Source organism: Eleutherodactylus coqui, chromosome 7 (assembly GCF_035609145.1).
Source record: "Eleutherodactylus coqui strain aEleCoq1 chromosome 7, aEleCoq1.hap1, whole genome shotgun sequence".
Lineage (NCBI taxonomy): Eukaryota > Metazoa > Chordata > Amphibia > Anura > Eleutherodactylidae > Eleutherodactylus > Eleutherodactylus coqui.
The window spans coordinates 143,318,900-143,337,442 of NC_089843.1; the positions used below are offsets into that span (position 1 = coordinate 143,318,900).

Here is an 18,543-nt window from a genome sequence, read left to right on the forward strand (position 1 = left end):
CGGTTTTTGCTGCGGCCAAACCGCGAGATTTCCGACGGGAATCCGCCCTGTGTGAACCCACCGAGTGTTTTCAAATGCTGTAGTCGAAGTGCAGTTAAAACCACACATAAAAATGCACTGAAAAAATGCTTATGCTCATGCAAGCAATTTATCACTCAGTGTAAAAGAAGCCTAAGTGAATCCTTGAATTAAATCTTTGGGTTATTGTTTTGTTGCATCACTCAACAAATATTTAGCCTGCAATCATGAACTACTGTCCTTAGATACTCTTGCAAAATGTTTTGAAACACCTTTGAATTTATGGTCCCTTTAATGATCGCTATTCGTCAAGGCCCTGAGGCAGCAAAGCACTCCTAAACCATGATGCTTCCTCCATCATGTTTCACAGTTGGGTTGAAGCTTGGTGTTTGTGTACAGTGTTCTTTTCTAATAGTGGAAATATGAATAGATGTTTTGGCAATTTTCAGAGTCTTCTGCTAGTCTTTTGCTTTTACCTGTGGATTCTCTCCTACCTCTTTCAGGATTGCCAATTGTGTATCGGAGTGATCTTAACAGGACACCGACAACAAATTCACTTAACACAGCAGCCGTTCAGTACTGAATGGCTGCTATTTACACTGAATGATCATCGTTCAGCTCATCATTCATGGTTTAGGCTGCATAAAATTCTGAATGATTATCATTCAGTGTAAACAGCAGCTGTTCAGTACTGAACGGCTGCTGTGTTAAGTGAATGGAGAGGGGTGGGGGAGAGTGAGGAGGGAAATCTCTTGCAGCCGTCCCAGCCCTCTGCTGGCCACTCTGTTAGAGAGCCAGTGATACTCGGTCCTGTTCAGCAGCATGGGTGCGAGTAAACACAGGGATAAGTGTCAGGCATCATTTGCCCGATATGCATCCCGTGTAAATGGGGCCTAACAAATAGCTCTTGGAAAAGTCATTAACACAGAGGTTCACTTACTTGTTTTCCCCACTCTGTAGATGTTATTTGTATTTACTATGTGTTTCAGGATATGTAACACAAAGGAAGAATCTCATCATACATCCTGTTCCACTATACTAAGCAGTGATAATCTAGTAATATATACATTGTACAACAAAACATGTATATTTAACTGTAAAGAAAATAAAATATTTCTCAAGCACTCTTCTTGGAATAACTGGAAGGCCAGATACAGAATGGCCACTCGGAATCTCTTAACTGTAGATCATTGTTGCTTTTTTATTGTCAGTGGAAATCATCTAAAAGTTTTTCTTACCTCCATGTTTCTTCAACCTGGACTTATATCAGAAATGGGAAAGGCTCTTTACAACATCAGATGTTTTAGATTAATAAATTAGAGATAGTATTATATTCTGTGTTTTTCTACTGATGAGCCATTACAAAAAGTCAGACATTTAGACAGGGAGTTAAAAAATCAAGTTTTTGAAATCCAAGTAAAGTGATGTGATCATCATGGGGAATCTCAGAATGTCAGACATCATCTTGAACATGAGAAATAAGATGTCCAATAATGGTAATGCATGTTAATAATAAAAATGATTTGCAGTTGTAATGTATCCAACATGTTAGATGCTTCTGACTGATTACAAACATGACAGAAGTGTAGTTAACATGGATTTTATGTAAGTATTTGCTATATTAGTAAGTATATGAAATCAACATCTGTGTCAAAAGACATTGCATTATGGATGCTCCTCAAAAGACAAAAGTAAGTACAAATGCAATAAAAAGTAAAATAATATCTTTCAGAAATCCAATAACCTAGATCTGACCTCATAAAGAATAGCGCAATATCGTACATTTGTTAGGATCTATTTACATTCCTTAAAAGGTCATATGAGAAGAGAGGTATAAGTGTTCGCATAACTGGTCACAAAGAGACGTCAAAGTTTAAAAAATTAAAAAATATAGGAAAAGAGAAGAGCATACTAAAATTAATAACGCAGACTAGAGAATTAACATTTTATGACAGTTTTATTCTATTATTTCAGTATCAGGTGTCTTAATATTGAAGTTAACACAGGATCTAATTATATATATTTATATATATATATATATATATATATATATATATCGTGCATAAAGGCTTAGTCACACAGGCGCATCGGCGCCCGTGTGACTGCAGGAAGAAGAAGGCCGCATTTCAGGATGGACGTCGCTCTGCAGCGCCGGAAGAAAGAACATGTGACCAGCTTTATTGGCGGTCCTGTGTTCTTTCTTCTGCGCTGCGGGGAGTCGTCTGTCCTTAGGTACGGCCATCTTCTTCCTGCAGTAAGGGCTCAGTCACACGCCTGTGTGTGACTAAGCCCTAACAATGTAATATTTAATGCATTAAGTTGCAAAACGCTTTTTTAGTGTTTGTGTCATTACCTAATAACAATAGCTTTAAATTTCTGGAAATTGCCTCTGAGCTTGAGTATAAGTATATAATTATACTAATTACAGTACATTAAAGTTAGTTATATAAACTCATTGCAACTCCTAACTCATTATGTAGCTCTAAAAGGACTCAACCCTATTGGTCCCCAACTCATTTCACAAACCCTCTTTTAAGCCTTCTTACTGTTATCCCATATCCTCTCATCACTCACTCTTGTACCTGACATTTGCCTAATCAAACAATACTAAGAGAACTAATTACATATGAAATATCAATAATCACACTAAACCCCAGCTTAAATCTTGAAAATTGTTTCTTTTTTTCAAGCTAAGAAAAAAAAGTTTGAGACAAAAGGAACAAAGATTTAGGACATCTACTGATGTTTACTCAAGTTAAAGGATCTCATCTTATATCTTATACCCAATCAATACTTCTAGTAAGCTGCCTTGGTCGCCTTTTTCTTTACCTGCACATGGCAAATTCACCCTTTTCCCACATGAGCCTAATAACTTAAATGTTCCCTGAGCTTTCACTAACAAATTGCACAAATCAATAGTACAGGTGAATATAAGAAACTTGGTAATATATCTTATCAGAGAAAATACCTTATTCTCTACTTATCATGTGCCTTTCCACCAACTGCTTACTCACTTTGAAAAACTGCTGAATTCTTCTTGGTCGACAAGATGGACTAGCAGCTCACTGATAGGTCAGATTACATGCTGCCCATACAAAATATTGGAGGGGGAGGAGGGAGGAGCAGAGTGAGAAACAGTTTGATGATTAGGTCTAAGCAGCTCAAAAGCTTGCTGTTACATAATCTTTTGTTAGCTATTAAAGGTATCATATCAACAAGATTATTTTGTTCATCTTATTAAAAGTGATAACATAAAGAAGCCTAGAGACACACATAGAGATAGTACTGCAGTAAGGTAAAGGTCAAGTCCATGACTGAATCCTTGGGTGACATCACATCGTGACTAGAGATGAGCGAACGTACTCGGATAAGCACTACTCGTCCGAGTAATGTGCTTTATCCGAGTATCTCTCTGCTCGTCCTGAAAGATTCGGGGCGCTCCGCTGCTGACAGGTGAGTCGCAGCGGGGAGCGGGGCAGAGCGGGCGGGAGAGAAGGAGAGAAAGATCTCCCCTCCGTTCCTCCCCGCTCTCCCCTGCAGCTCCCCGCTCCGCGGCGCTCCCCGAATCTTTCAGGACGAGCGGAGAGGTACTCGGATAAAGCACATTACTCGGACGAGTAGTGCTTATCCGAGTACGTTCACTCATCTCTAATTGTGACGTTTTTGTGGCAGACTGTTTTTGCAGGGTGGTTTGTCATTGCCTTGGCAATTAACCTTTAGGCTAATTTCACATGGGCAAGTACAATATCGGGTCATTAATCATGGCTGATATCATGCTCGCCGATGTGAAATTTCCCCTGCAGATGCGAGGTGGAGGATCACAGAGCATCTCCCACTATTTTCAATGGGAAACCTTGCATCACACTTACGTGAACCAAGCACACGGTACAATGCTGTATTAGCCCCTTTGAAAGGAATGGGCGATGGGATACAGGGGCATGCTCAAAAATAGGACATGCTGCAATTTTTTTCAGTATCACAGTGCGGTGCAATGTAGGAAAACATCACACATGTGTATGAATACATTCTAAAGAATGAGGCTCATATTTGTTCAAAGTTTGTACATCTCACAATGCACAAATCTCCCGTGAGACTCTCGGCTGTGTGAAACTGGCCTTAGTAATACAAAATAAGGTCAGATTTCTTATTTAAATCCAGTATGTTTCTCTTCTAAGTATTTTTTGATGGTGGTCACCTCCCCTAATAGGAGGACTGATCCATTCAATGCCTGGAGCAACCGTAGATGAAAAATTGCCAGCTCGTATGTTGAAAAAACACAGAAACTGCGAAAGGATTCCTGGATGCTTCACTTGGTATATCAGAGATATGACATTTGACAGGTGATTTAAACTACAAGTCGTGCAGCCAGCATACTGAAGTTGACATGAGATACAATTGATCAAATGCACTTCATAAAGAGTGTTATCATTCATATATCGTTTAATATAGAATGAATTGCCAGTGACACATAATACTGCATCTGAGATATCTCCTTTGGATGGCTCTGATGCCTCAGGATTCCTCAATGCTGACAAATGTTGTGGCTGTTAGACCTAAGTTTTCAAAGAATGTAGGGCAGGGAGTAATCACAGACTCGGATTGGCGATATCCCAGATATATCAATAGATAAATCAGGTTGTCAATTTGTCAGCCTCAATTTTGACTTCTCAACAAATTTCTTTATTGTGTTGTGGATTGTCATTTGCTCTAACTTGTCATTTGGACATAAAACTTTACCTGATGTTAACCATTTTGCTATACCAAGGCACAGAAGACTCATTCAAATAACAGGAAGGTAGCTGCCATGCCGGACATGTTCTCTTTTCAGGATATCTCTGCATTGTCAGATCTTCATCATTTGCAGTTTGAGAGTTTACCCAGGTGACTTCCAAATCTCAAGCATTTTGTGTTCCCAATAGCGCTTTTTATTCCATTCAATAAGGTTTGGCTCCTCTTCCTGGGGGTAAAAGATGACTTGGGAAGGCAGTGGCAAATCCCCCTAACAAAAACAGTTTGCCAAGAAAACATCACAATGTGATGTCACCCTAGGAGTCAGTCATGACTCGGTGCTTGCACCAGGGGACTTTACCTTTTTTAAGATTCATGTGGCGCAGAGTGTTAGGGCAGTCCTAAGCTCTCACTCACGACTTGAAGGTTGCGGGTTCAATCCCTGCTTAGTTGAGGTAGCCTGCTCAAAAAATTCAGAATGAGGGTGGGTTCACACGTGCGCACCTAGGTACGAGCAAAAACACTCATGAACAAAGCTGCATGCTAGTTGTTCATAGAGCCGCGGCTGCTGCCGGCATCTACACTGAAAACAATGCTCTGCCGTCACCCCTGCATTCTTTTTCAGGGAAGGGCTTTACATATAAGCCCTTCCCTGAAAAAGAAAGATTTTAGTGTAAAAAAAAAAATAAAAAAAAAATATATATATATATATATATATATATATATATACTTATCTGTCCACCACTGCCCTGACCCCCGCGGAGATGAAGAACACATCTGCCGCATGCGGCAGATGTTTCCTTCACCCCCATTAGTTAAAAGAATTCTCTGCTGCTGCATCTGCCACAGCAGAGAAATTCTTCAATTCTCTACCACAGATACTCAGGTTGCTTCAGGTGTCGGGGCACGGACGCATCTTCTCCTGCTGTCCCCTGAACTGTGGTGCTGATCTATCAGCAGGCGGGGATTTAAAATCCCCGTCTGCTGAAAGAGCTGAATGTGATTGGCTGAGGTGCTTAGCCAATCACAGGTAGCTCTCCCCGAATGAATGATGGGGGTCACGGAGGCGGCAGACAGGTAAGTATATATATATATTTTTATTTTTTTTTACACTAAAATCTTTCTTTTTCAGGGAAGGACTTTTATGTAAAGCCCTTCCCTGAAAAAGAATGCAGGAGTGGCGGCAGAGCATTGTTTTCAATGGAGCCACCGGCAGCAGCCGCAGCTCCATTGAAAACAATGCGTGAATTCTGAATGGTTCATGCATGTCCTATCTTTGCAGGAACATGCCTGTAAAGCATGGCTATGTGCATGCACCATAGAGAATGCAATGTTGCAAATACAAGCGTGTTTTTGTGCATGCGTATTCACGCACAAAGACACGCTCTTGTGAAGCCACCCTGAAAGTAGAGAAGCAAGAGACACCTATCACAAACTAAAATGTTTTTACACAAATGCAGAGCATGGGAAACAAACAAGGAGAATTGGAGCTGCTAACACAGAAAGAGAAATATGATGTCATAGGCATCACAGAAACTTGGTGGAATGATACACATGATTGGAATACAAGGCTTGAAGGGTACAACTTATTTATAAGAAACAGATCTAACAAAAGGCGAGGAGGTATTACATGGTATATTAGGAAAACATTCATCTCCACAGAGATCCAAGCTTCAGAGCATGGTAGTTCTGTAGAAACTGTTTAGGTAAAAATACAAGGAGAGAACAACAGAAAGGACACCATTTACTATAGGCTGCCTGGACAAGCAGAAGATATTGATGAACTCTTTCTACATAAGATGGCCAAGCTCTCAAAAAAGCACGACATAGTGATTGTGGGAGATTTTACTATCCAGACATTTGTTGGGAATCTCTCTCAGGTAGAAGTAATGGATCCAACAAATTCTTATCTGCTCTTGCTGACAACTTTATCTTCCAAAAGGTAGAAGAGAAAACAAGGGGATCTGCTATTTTGGACCTTATTCTTACCAAAAGGGAGGGAGTGGTTGAGAAAGTAAGAGTGGCTGTGACCTTAGGAGGCAGCGATCATGCTATCCTTGAATTTTTGGATATAAAGGGGAGGAAGACCTGAGAAAACTCAGACCTCAAGGTTAGATTTTAGAATGGCAGATTTAAATGAACTCAGAAAGAGGGTAGGAAGAATCCAATGGCTGGATGTTCTTAAAGACAGAAATGTCCAAGAAGGTTGGGAAATATTGTGAAATGAGATTCTCAAAGCACAATCGTTAATATAATCCATAAAAGAAGGAAGAATGGGAAGCATTTAAAGAGACCAGGATGGATGAACACAGAACTTGCACACTTGTTAAAAAGAAAGAAAAATATTTTTATCAAATGCAAAGAGGGTTAAGCAAAATAAAAGTCAATGATGCTATTGGATGCTTACAAGATAAAAATGGTTAATTGGTTAAGAATGATGTTGAGAAGGCCGAACTTTTAAATTCCTATTTATCCGTTTTCTTTCAGAAAGTAGATGGAACATCAACTGATCTTCCCTGTGTTATTCAGGGAATAAAAGAATGCAGGCTATCTGTAATCAGAGAGATGGTGAGGGAACACTTAGCAAACTTAAATGAATTCAAGTCTTTAGTAAAGCATTTGACAAAGTATCTCATACCATACTTATTGAAAAAATGGCCAAATATGGGATTGACAAGGCAAATGTTAGGTGGATTCACAAATGGCTGTGTGATCTTACTCAAAAAGTGGTCATAAATGGCTACACATCCAAGTGGAAGAATGCATCAAGTGGGGTACCACAAAAAAGATGACTGGGGAAGGCAATAGCAAATACAGTCTGCCAAGAAAACGTCACGTTGTGACGTCACGCTAGGAGTCAGTCATGACTTAGTGCTTGCATCGGTGGACTTCACCTTTACCTCCTGATCAGTTTCAGGAATCAGTTGAACATGATTATAATTATCTCCATTTTAAAATGTTATCCAGGCATTCTGGCAACAGTTTGACTCTCGTATGCTACGCAAAATTGACAAAGAGGGTAATTATTGATTCTTGCCTCTACAAACAGCAAAATCTGAATATGCTATCTGACACGTCCAGTTGCGAACTGCAGTCTGACCTGACTTTTCAATTTCAAAAATGCTTTTTAAATTGGCAGATTAGATTTGTAGTCTGGATGTTCTCACACCCAAACAGGTAGATGGCATTAAAATACAACATTCTATTATGTCAATTTTCCATTCACTACCTAAAATCCACAAACCTGTTTTCCTTCCTCTCTTTTGTCCAATAGTTGCAGGCATTCAGGCATTGGTTCTCTCAATGAGAACCTGTGTACATGGGTGGTCGGCCTTTTACAACCTTGTGTCTCCAGTATTCCTGGTTACAATCAAGACTCTAAAGATCTTGCAGGACAATTAAAGTATTTTCCTCCCAGACCAGTTATATGCAGACCAGTCCAAAAAAGTAGGTGTCAGCAGCACATCCATAAACCCATACGGGGAAGCAAACTAAGATAAAATACACGCTCAATATATGGACAGGTACTTCCACACCCACTGTATTTAGACCAAAAGATTTTACAAAAGAGTGGCATGGAAGGTGCAAAAGAAGCAGTCTGCGAGCTTGAAGAAAACCGCAGACTGCAGTTGAAACATTGCTTGTCTTTTCTGTGGAACCAATAAAACTACTTCAAGGATGACGTAAGGATTATTTTCTCTTCTTCTGCACCTTATATGCTGATCTTTTGCAAAAAACTTTCAGTTATATGCAGATAACAACTTATGTGAACTCTCTGTACATAGTTATCAGTGATGAGCGAGCATACTCGCTAAGGGCAATTGCTCGAGCGAGCATTGCCCTTAGCGAGTACCTGCCGCTCGAGAGACAAGGTTTGGGTGCCGGCGGCGGGCAGGGAGCTGCGGGGGAGAGTAGAGAGGAACGGAGGGGAGATCTCTCTCTCCCTCTCTCCCCCCGGCTCCCCCCTGCTGACTGCCGCAACTCACGGCTCCCCCACGCCGGCAACCGAACCTTGTCTCTCGAGCAGGCAGGTACTCGCTGATGGCAATGCTCGCTCGAGCAATTGCAGTTAGCGAGTATGCTCGCTCATCTTTAATGGTTATTCCGCATTATTTGGCTAAACAGGCATTGAGATGGCTTTTGGAGGTATATAGCAACTATACCAGTGATTTGAAATTTCTTCTTATCTATTCTCTCTCAATTTTTTGGTTTCAATGGCACATTTTTTCTTCAATGTACTGGGCCAGTATGGGAGCAAAATTCTCCCCCTCCATTGCCAGAATGTTTATGTCTTGGTTGGAACAATACTTTAATGACAAATATAATGCAGTTCTTGCCTGGTATGGCCACTACGTAGATTACTTGCTAAGTATTGAGTCTGCGGATGTGACAGCCATCCACTGCTAGAACTGTATCTGAATAATAACCCTTTAGGGTTAAAATTTTCTTTTTCTTTCCATTCATTCTTTATTTCTTATCTAAATTTACAGTTGACCGCTGACCTTGATCATCAACAGGTAAATATTCTGACAAACTGAAAAAAAAACTGCTGGCAACATAGTGTTGCTTGCTTCATCATGTCACACCACTCACATTCTCAAGAATTTTCCAGAGGGGGAGTTGTTTTGCATAAACATTATCTGTTCTATCACTAATCAATTACATAGTGAGATTGATAAAACTATTTATCGCTTAAAAGAACGCAAATTTCCATTAGGATGTTAAACAGAGCCAAATCCATTGTAAACAATAGGAATCAATCTGATTTCTTACATACACTTCTAACTGTAAATAAATCCAGCCATTCTGTGGTAGCATTTTCCACTTCATTCAGTATGAATTTCAAGAAATGTGTCAGATAGTTAATAAACATGCATCTATTTTGCATATTGATCCTATTTTCGCATCTATAATGTGCAATGCTCATAGCAAAGAAAGCCCCAACTTTGGGTCAATTATTACTGCCTAGTCTGTTTTCTGACCATATTGGTCCATATTTTACCTGGCTCATGAATGCTGGGTCATTTAACCCCTAAACGCCAGAGGGTGTACAGTTACATCCTGCAGGTTTGGGTATGTATGGGGGGGGGGAGGGGTTGATTGCGGATCGATCCTGCTCCATACAATGCGGGTGCTTGCTGTTTCTTACCATTGCAAGTTCTTGTCTTCTATGGGGACTAAAAAAAAATGTAACAATAAGGGTTCAAAAAGTTTTACTAATTATTAAAAAAAAGTATTAAAAGTTTTTAAAAAACCCTTTGCCACATTAATAATAAAAGAATATAAATAATAAAACAAAAAATGTATTTGGAATTGCTGCATTGGTAAAAGTCTGATTTATCAAAGTAACACGTAATCTACCCCACATCATAATATTTACATACTCAGTGTTGTGACACGCTGTCACTCTGCGTTACCCATCAAATTATTTCACAAAACCAGATTACTTCTATTCTGCATTTGCTTTCCAAAAAGAGAAACTATCATCTTTGTGTTCTTAAAGGCTATGTCCACCTTAACAAAAATTCTATTTATCGAATGTATCTAAAATAAAAAGATAAAGTAACATTGTCTTCATTAAAAGTTTCATAGTGTCTTGAATCTGATTGCAAAGTTGCTTCCATTTTCATTTTAGATGCTTCACATTAAAAAAATGGTTGCAGCTTTGTTGCAAGCACAAGGGAATAAAATCTATACCTCTCGAATTATGTGTTTTGAAGCAAAGTTCTTAATTATAGCACGTGTAGTTTGTAGTGTATTGATTAAGGTGCCTTTGACTCATATTATAGAAAAAAACAATTATAAATGCAGTAACCCTAACATTTTCATAGATAGTTACAGTAACTATAAATGACAAAAGAGAGTTTTTGCTGTATGTATGTTTAAAAATACACAAACAATAGTGAAATACACAAAATGACGATATTTTCTAATGGTTTACTAAAATTTCTTGTTTGCGTCCTTCACGGAAAATATATTAGGTTTGTTATTATATACAAAGAATACAATAACATCCATTTCCTTTCAACATCTCTTGGATGTTTCCCATTAAAGATATGATTTGGAAATATAGTAGACAGGCTTGACTTTAGTGGTAGTTGAGAAGATGTTGTGTGATTTGGCATTTTCATCACAAAAAGTATCCAGGATTATTGATTGACAAAATTAGCAGAATCATGGACAACCATGTTGCATTAAGGCCCATTTACACACAGAGATAAGCTTTTAAAAGATTGAAAGATCAGCAATCATTTTGCATAAAGTACTAAAAGGCACCAATTGCCATTAGTACTTTATCAGCGTCATTTGCATGCAAATGACCTTCTGTGAGCTGTTGTGGAACTCAGCAAGAAGTCTAAGCTCTCTAAATAGCTCCATTGTTCAGCCACGGGATGCTAAGAGAAAACAATGTAATCTCTAGCTCCCCGTGGAGAATTCAGCACCATGGACTGCAGACATGGCATGCGGTCCTGCTTATCAGCTGTTCTGCAGGTGGGGCTGACAGCTGAAAACAGATGGTACAATGTTATCAGCTGTAATCAGCTCTCCCTGGGTAGAACACAGCATGCAGTCCTGCTTATCAGCTGTTCTGCCAAACAATGGTTTTTAAGCAGAGCTGAAAACCGTTGTTAGCCAGAAAAATGAAAGGTGGGCACGTTTAGACACAACAATTATCACTCAAAAGATGGCTTTTGAGCGATAATCATTGTGTCTAAATTTTACCCATTAAAATATAGCTTGCAGCATTTGATATCAGTGGGCTTTCATGTTTGTAAAAGGAAATATAAATGTGAAATATAAATGTGAAATAAGTCTTTTTTTTTTATAACCTTACCAGTGTTAGTTAATTATAAAGTTTATTGTGACAAAATCATAATTTTTTATCTAGACAGCTGTAGATCTATGTTAAATGCTGTGTAGCCAGAGATGGCATGTCTAACCTTTATTTTCCATTCCTGTACATCATTTTTGTAAATGTACATCTTCATTATACTTCTAGATACATTTTATCATATCAAACGTGCACAAAATATACTGCTCGCACAGTGAATCCAAATGTAAATGCACCAAAAGGTACCCAATATTAATAGTACTCCATAGTAGGTGGATACAGTTGAATGTGGTGCTCACTCCTCTAGAGTGTTTGGTATGCAACACTTACTACACATATTTCAATGTTTGTCATATAAATAAGATAAAATAAGAAAAATTCAGGGTTTTTTTTTTTAAATTGAAGCTTGCACTTCCTTATTCTTACTATTATGGCTTAAATACATTGTGGTGTGTTAAATATATGATATTTTTATTGAAGGCCTAGTAAAGAGCATGTGAAGTATATTACTAATAATATTAAATGGATTTCCAGACTCATAAAGCAATATGTTTCCCAATGTGTTTAATTTCTCACGGGGTTGCTGGAAATGCACATGTATTTTATGAGCCTTTAATTGCTTTCATATTTTCTTGTATTGCATTTTATTAGATGGGCAAAGTCTTGGAGAACTGGACTAATTGTTACACTAAATCAATATATTTTCATATAAAAACTACATGTATTCATTAGCAGAACAACATACTGTATATACATGCATAAAAAGTAATCACCAGAACATTTATCGAATTTACTGTAGTGAAGTGAAATATCAATTCTGTGTTAGACTTCATTATAAATTCGGTGACGTATGGATCATTTATACGAATTGCAGAAAAATGAAGGGGAAATATAGATCGAAAGCAATGAAAAACTTTATTATTCAGTACATAATTGGAGCCCTTTAGGTTTTTTATATAATAAATAAGTTACAAAAATTGTTTGAAATATCAAATATTTGCAACAACCTCTACTTCAGAAATACAGAAAAAATGGAGATGTTGCCCATAGTAACCAATGAGATCATAGTTTATCTGCATAGACTGCCATAAGACATGCATTTGTATCAGCATTTTGCCTCCTGCAGTATCAAATACATAGTAAAGGCAGTTTCAGATGGTTATATGCGCAACTATGCTCATCGCTATAGAGCGTAGGTGCTCATGAATGAGTTTTCCTTCCTCCAGACATTCAAACTCTGTAGAAAGATAGACCGGCAGGATATCAGGATGCAATAGGATTTGTAGTTTATTTTCCCATCACCACAATAGGAAGCAACGTTTTGGCCTTGCAGCCTTCTTTAAGCTCAAGCCTATTGCATCCTGATAGGCTGCCAGTCTATCTTTCCTGTTGGACTTTCTATGGAGTCAAAGGTTTGAGGATCCTTAACTGGAAATTTCATACAGTGGCCTAACCCAAGGTGGGATGGAATATTTATGCTATTGATGCAATCTATATGTTTTACTCTGGACATTCAAACTCTGTGTCATAGCACAGTAGTTTGAAAAAAATATCAGGAAGATAGGTCCTTCCCTATCTTTCCTGCATGTAGTATTAACTATGTGTGGGAAAGTTAGAGGAAGTCCTAACTTTCCTCACCCATACAATTAATGGGCAAGAATCCTGATAGTGAAAATGAAACCATTGAAATCAATGGGTTTGGTTTGTCTCGTTATGCCGCTGTGATTATCACGGCCACATAACGGGAAAGAAACATGTCCATGTGTTTAAGTCCTAAGAGTGCAACATACTGTACTGCAAGTGCAATTGAAACCAGTCCAGTGGTTCGCCTTCAATTAGTCTTCACCTTCCCCAGCCTGAAACAACCTCTTGAAAAACTTTCAGTAGTTTCTTCTGTGGGAAAAGTACAACTACTAGCCTTATATCCATGTGTATTTTAGGCTTTAACCTACTTGACATAATCAAAGTAGTCTATAAAATGTAAACAAAAAGGGAATGTTCAGTTCAAGTCTTAATCTTTATGGTCCCAGGCCCACAAGACGATTCCAAAGTCTTTTCTTTTAACATTCCATTCTAGTAAGCCTATCTTTAGAATGTGAACTGTACTTCTAACAAAATATTAGATTCTTTATTGCAAATTTAACATTGTACATTCTTTAAATCCCGAAGAAAACTATTAAAATCTAGTCTTCCAACTAGGGCATTGCATGTATTTGCTTTACTATACAATACACCTGTGCATTAATGTGAAGCCAAGATCTACTTCTTGACTTTTTTAATATGTTAGTGTAATTTTTTCATATTAGTTAATCATCGCTAAGTAAACAATAGTCTGGCAGCTGTTTTCTTCAGCTACGTATGGCGTAAAGAGTCAATGGCGTGTTTTGATTCTGGCATCTTCTAAAAGAGCTCGATCAGAATTTCGAATTTTCACTTTGTACTTTCCTTTTTTGTGATTTTAAGCCAATAGGCACATATATATTTGACTATGTAATAAAAGCTTTCAAAGGCAAGCATCATTCTTTACACACACTTGTAACCTGACCTTGTTTTAAAATAACTTTTTATAATAAAATATGCATCTACGTACTGAAATGCTAAAACATCCAGAATGTCATCACTGTGCATGTCTGCTGTTTTATGTGAAAATAACCACATCTGGAAACGTACCATTCCCACATTTACAGTCTCCACGATGCATACAAAATGTAAGAATAAAAAAATGGAGAAACAAAAAGTATATGACTTAATTTAGCTCAACAGCTGCCAGATATAACCTTGAGCAGAGCTACAGTGGGCAATTTTCTTTATAATTACTCTGGGAATTAGACTTAAGTAATCAGTGAAAAACTAACCATAAACCAGCGAATTGTCTGTATATTATTATATTTTTTTCGTTGAGAAGGCCTCAGATGTGCCGACCTTATAAACTGCGCACTCATTAAATACAGTACCTGGAACAAATACAAGGCCACCATAGTCTTTTATTTAAACCAATCTTCCATTTGTATTTTTGGACCACATAAATCTGGACTTCATCCACAATAGAGGAAAGTTTTGGATCTATAAACACTTGGCAAACACACTAACTAGTTTTATAATGAAACAAGTCAGACATGCTTTATAAGATGTGCAAATATGTGTAAACCTGGGTTGATATATTCACTGACATATATATCCAAAATGCATACTTTTTTGTGAGCAAATCCATGTATTTTAGGAAAAGATGTACATATATGTTTGGATAGTAAGGCCTCATGCACATGGGTAGATTTATACTGCAGAATACAAGGCAGGCATTCGACTCATGGTTCCGCAGCAAATACCCTCCATAGCATGCTATGGAAAAGTGATTCTTCATGCACATGAGCGGAAACCAATTGTGGTTTCCGCTCGCGGATGAAAAATCGCAGCATGCTTCATTTTTGCACAGATTTGGCATGGACGGTTTCCATTGAAGTCAATGGAAGCTGTCCGATCCACAGCCCTTCCGCAAGTCACATTGTGGAAAGGTTGTGAATTCCACATCATGCTAGACGACGCGGGACTGCACAAATCGGTACTGCACATGTACGTCAGCGAGCCGTGCGGACCATCCGCAGTACAGAGAAGCCAGAGAATGACAGGTACGCAGGGCCGCCAGTCCCGGTCAGGAACGGATTCCACTGCAGGATTCTGCATGTGGAATGCAGGTCTGCCAATAAGAGAAAACGAAGTATAATATGAGAAATCCCCCATTGCTGTATATCTACAGCAGAAGAAAGAAGAGCCCGTAGCAGCATGTAGTTGCAGTAAAAAATTCAAAACTTGTATTCCTCCATTAATGAATAGTCATACAGATGATGCTACATTTCAACCTTTCAGTTAGGTCTTTTTCAAGCTGTATATCTACAGTGTGCTATAATGATATTCTGAATTATTAATTCATAAATGAAATGCCTCTTATGTGTACAGTATTTTAAAGGAATAACACATTTCTGAAAAATAAAGGCAAGAAGATGTACATGAACCAGGTGTCTAATAAGGTGCAGTACATGACAAGGCTACACTGACCACCCTGCTCCCCATCATCAGTCCCCAGACATGTCTTATCCAGAGTTCCTATGTTCTTCTTTATGAAATATGCTTGTAAGAAGAGAAACGCTCTCTTCTCTATATTTGTGTCCTCCATGCCTGTTATGTACCCCCTTGTCTCTTTTGTACGATATGCCTGTGTTCCCCTGGTGTCTATGTATGTGTTGTGTGCACTGAAAATTTCCCTCAGACCTATGCTTTTGAGTTAAAGTGATGCACATCCCATTTTATGCAGTATCTCCTGCCAGCCTCTCATATTCTACTGCCTGTTATGATTAGTGGTGACCTAATTTTTCAAAAGTCTGGTTCGGCTTGTTTGTTGAACGTTTGCAAAAAGTTCAGTTCAATCCGAATTAGGTTGAACCAAACCGGAAATTCACCAAAACTCTTGAACTGGTGTATAAGACTGTCTAAAAGCCATAGGGACCTTTCATACAAGTGAAATTTCCTGCATTCTCCATTACAAGTCATGTTAAATTCCACACCAAAATACACAGTTAGAGCTGTGGATTTTTTTTCTGGAATTCCTTAGCCGCTAATTCTGCCGTGTCCCAGTGGAAATAGTCCACCCGTGTGAAAAGCCCCATAAAAGCCCTGTATGCACTGAGAATGTTATACAGGTCTTTTATGGCTCTTAGACAATGTTATACATCAGTGTACAAAACTATAGCTGAGCAAACTGAACCAGTACAACAATCTTTCAGGTCGAACTTTGCTAAAAGCTTGGCTACGGTTCATGCTGAACTGAACTTTTAACAAAGTTCGACCTAAAACAGGGTTCCAGTGGTTCGTTTCTCTCAAGACTAGTTGTGTGCAAACATTTATTCAATGATTGCTATAGGCAAATGTTATGTTTTGTTAGATTAACGTTTGGTGAATTAAATGTGTTCCTGATTATCACTTAAGTTGTGATGTAACTCAATAGTAAAGAAGACATGCTGTCATTTATTTCTGTGCAAAATAAACTATGGGTTATGTAGTTTTCTTCTGAAAGTTTTTGGGTGGTTTGCTATATGGTGACCACTTCCAGCCCACAAAAAGTATTGGTCAGCCATTAAGATGACCTACAAAAGCCTGAACTGAAGTGGAGAGGCGCAAAATATACTATTCACACGATGCAACCACAAGAGGACAATGTCTCAATAGCCACTAACTAGAAGTATTCCATGCAGGAGATGATGGCTCTTCGAGGATCCATAGTGGCATACAGTATGGTGGGCATCAGTAAACTGTGACTCAGCACAATTGCATCTGGTTAGACTCTTGTAGTGGTTTAAGTCTAGAGATGAGCGAGCGTACTCGTCCGAGCTTGATACTCGTTCGAGTATTAGGGTGTTCGAGATGCTCGTTACTCGATGTTCTGTCGTAGATTTCCTTTGCGGAATTACGGCTTACTCAATTTGGAATGTTTACAGCCCTCCATATTAATTCTGAATTGATAATGCGCATAAGAAGTTTTTCACACTGACACGGGGTTCAGCATGCCTAGCTTCCTCAATTCTAACTTTAATGATCGGCGTGTAGCCTATTTTAAGAGTTTAACAAATCCGCCCATCTGGGCAGTCCAAAGATTACATGCCTACAACGTATTGTTTAATTATTGGATAAGCATCTTGCAATTCTTCCATCCTCCGGTCATCTGTGATTGGCCATCAGGGTCAGGATGAAATGAGTGGGTTGTCTTGGAGCCACGTGGGGTTCCTTCGATATGATTGGATGTTACATCATGAACTATAAATTGCACAAACCTCCCATGTTATTTGCATACGTTTCCAGTAAAATTGCTTGGGTAATTTCTGCGGTTGTCCATGTCTGATTCCTAGTTCCGTATTAGTGCATGCAGCTGGACAGTCAAATATATTTATACATGTTGGTTACGGGCTAAATTCCATCTTTGTCAGCAGAGTTATGAAAAACAGATACTTTCATATGTAGGAAGTACTTATTGCACAACTGTCATGAACTATATTTGTAGCAAGATAGAAGTATGTATACAGAATGTTAAATTGATAACTGTCTACTGCCAAGGCCCAAAATATAGGAATACTGGACTTCCACCACAGACCCCCCTTGAAACTATCTGTTTCACTAAACTCGCCCTGCTCCGTCCCACCCCAATCCCCCACCGCTGACCCTAGACTTGCATTGTTTTGTAGACGACTGGGCCTACTACTGCCATGGGGGTATAGGATGGTTTGACATCATCACATTCTGGATCCATGATGACGACGGTTGCGCTGACAGTGGGCTTTTTGTTGGACGTCGTAGTGGGACAGGTGGACCAGGCAGTCATCAGGGTCGGAATACACTGTATGCAACGACAAACAGAAATTAGAATGACTATAAAGGTGACAAATATAATCAGGTTAGGAGAGGTGCGACTTTCACCATTTCAGGTAAACTCTGCATAACTTGTATAGAACCCCGCCTTCTTGACGTTACCTCGATTCATCAACAAGAGTGCAAAGTCAGGACTATCTAATGACTGATCAACATGACTGAACCCCTGTCTTATTAGTAAGTGTATTATCATATATATTAGTCTCGAAGGAAAGAGCTACAAGCTGATTATTCCCACTTCCCTTTTCCAGAGGCGGCAAGGTAACAGGACCAGGGGCGTTGTAACACCGGCATGTTGCGTGGACATAAGCAGAGTGCACTGCAGATAAAATAAAGCAAAATCTTAGCGAAAACCTATCACAGTGTTCTAAATACACAATGTTTCAAAGCTTATTTTTCTATATTTTTCCCTTCTCCTGTTAGGTACCTAACTGAGGAAAACAGACTAAGGTTAGCTCTTTTTAGTTAGTGCGGTCAGCTTCTTAATGGCAACTGCGTTTTTACCTGTGGGTCACGTTTTGTCTGGAATGTAGGTACAAGTCTCCCCTATC

At 38.8% G+C, this 18,543-nt stretch overlaps 1 long non-coding RNA gene across 1 annotated transcript in view; it reads right to left on the reverse strand.

Moving 5' to 3' along the window:
- Positions 1-17,127: 17,127 nt before the first annotated feature.
- The window catches only part of LOC136573397 (uncharacterized), a 368,611-nt gene continuing 367,195 nt past the window's right edge, over positions 17,128-18,543 (reverse strand). The window contains exon 2 of the long non-coding RNA XR_010785882.1: positions 17,128-18,311. This is a non-coding gene — a long non-coding RNA (uncharacterized lncRNA). The remainder of the gene's footprint in view (positions 18,312-18,543) is intronic.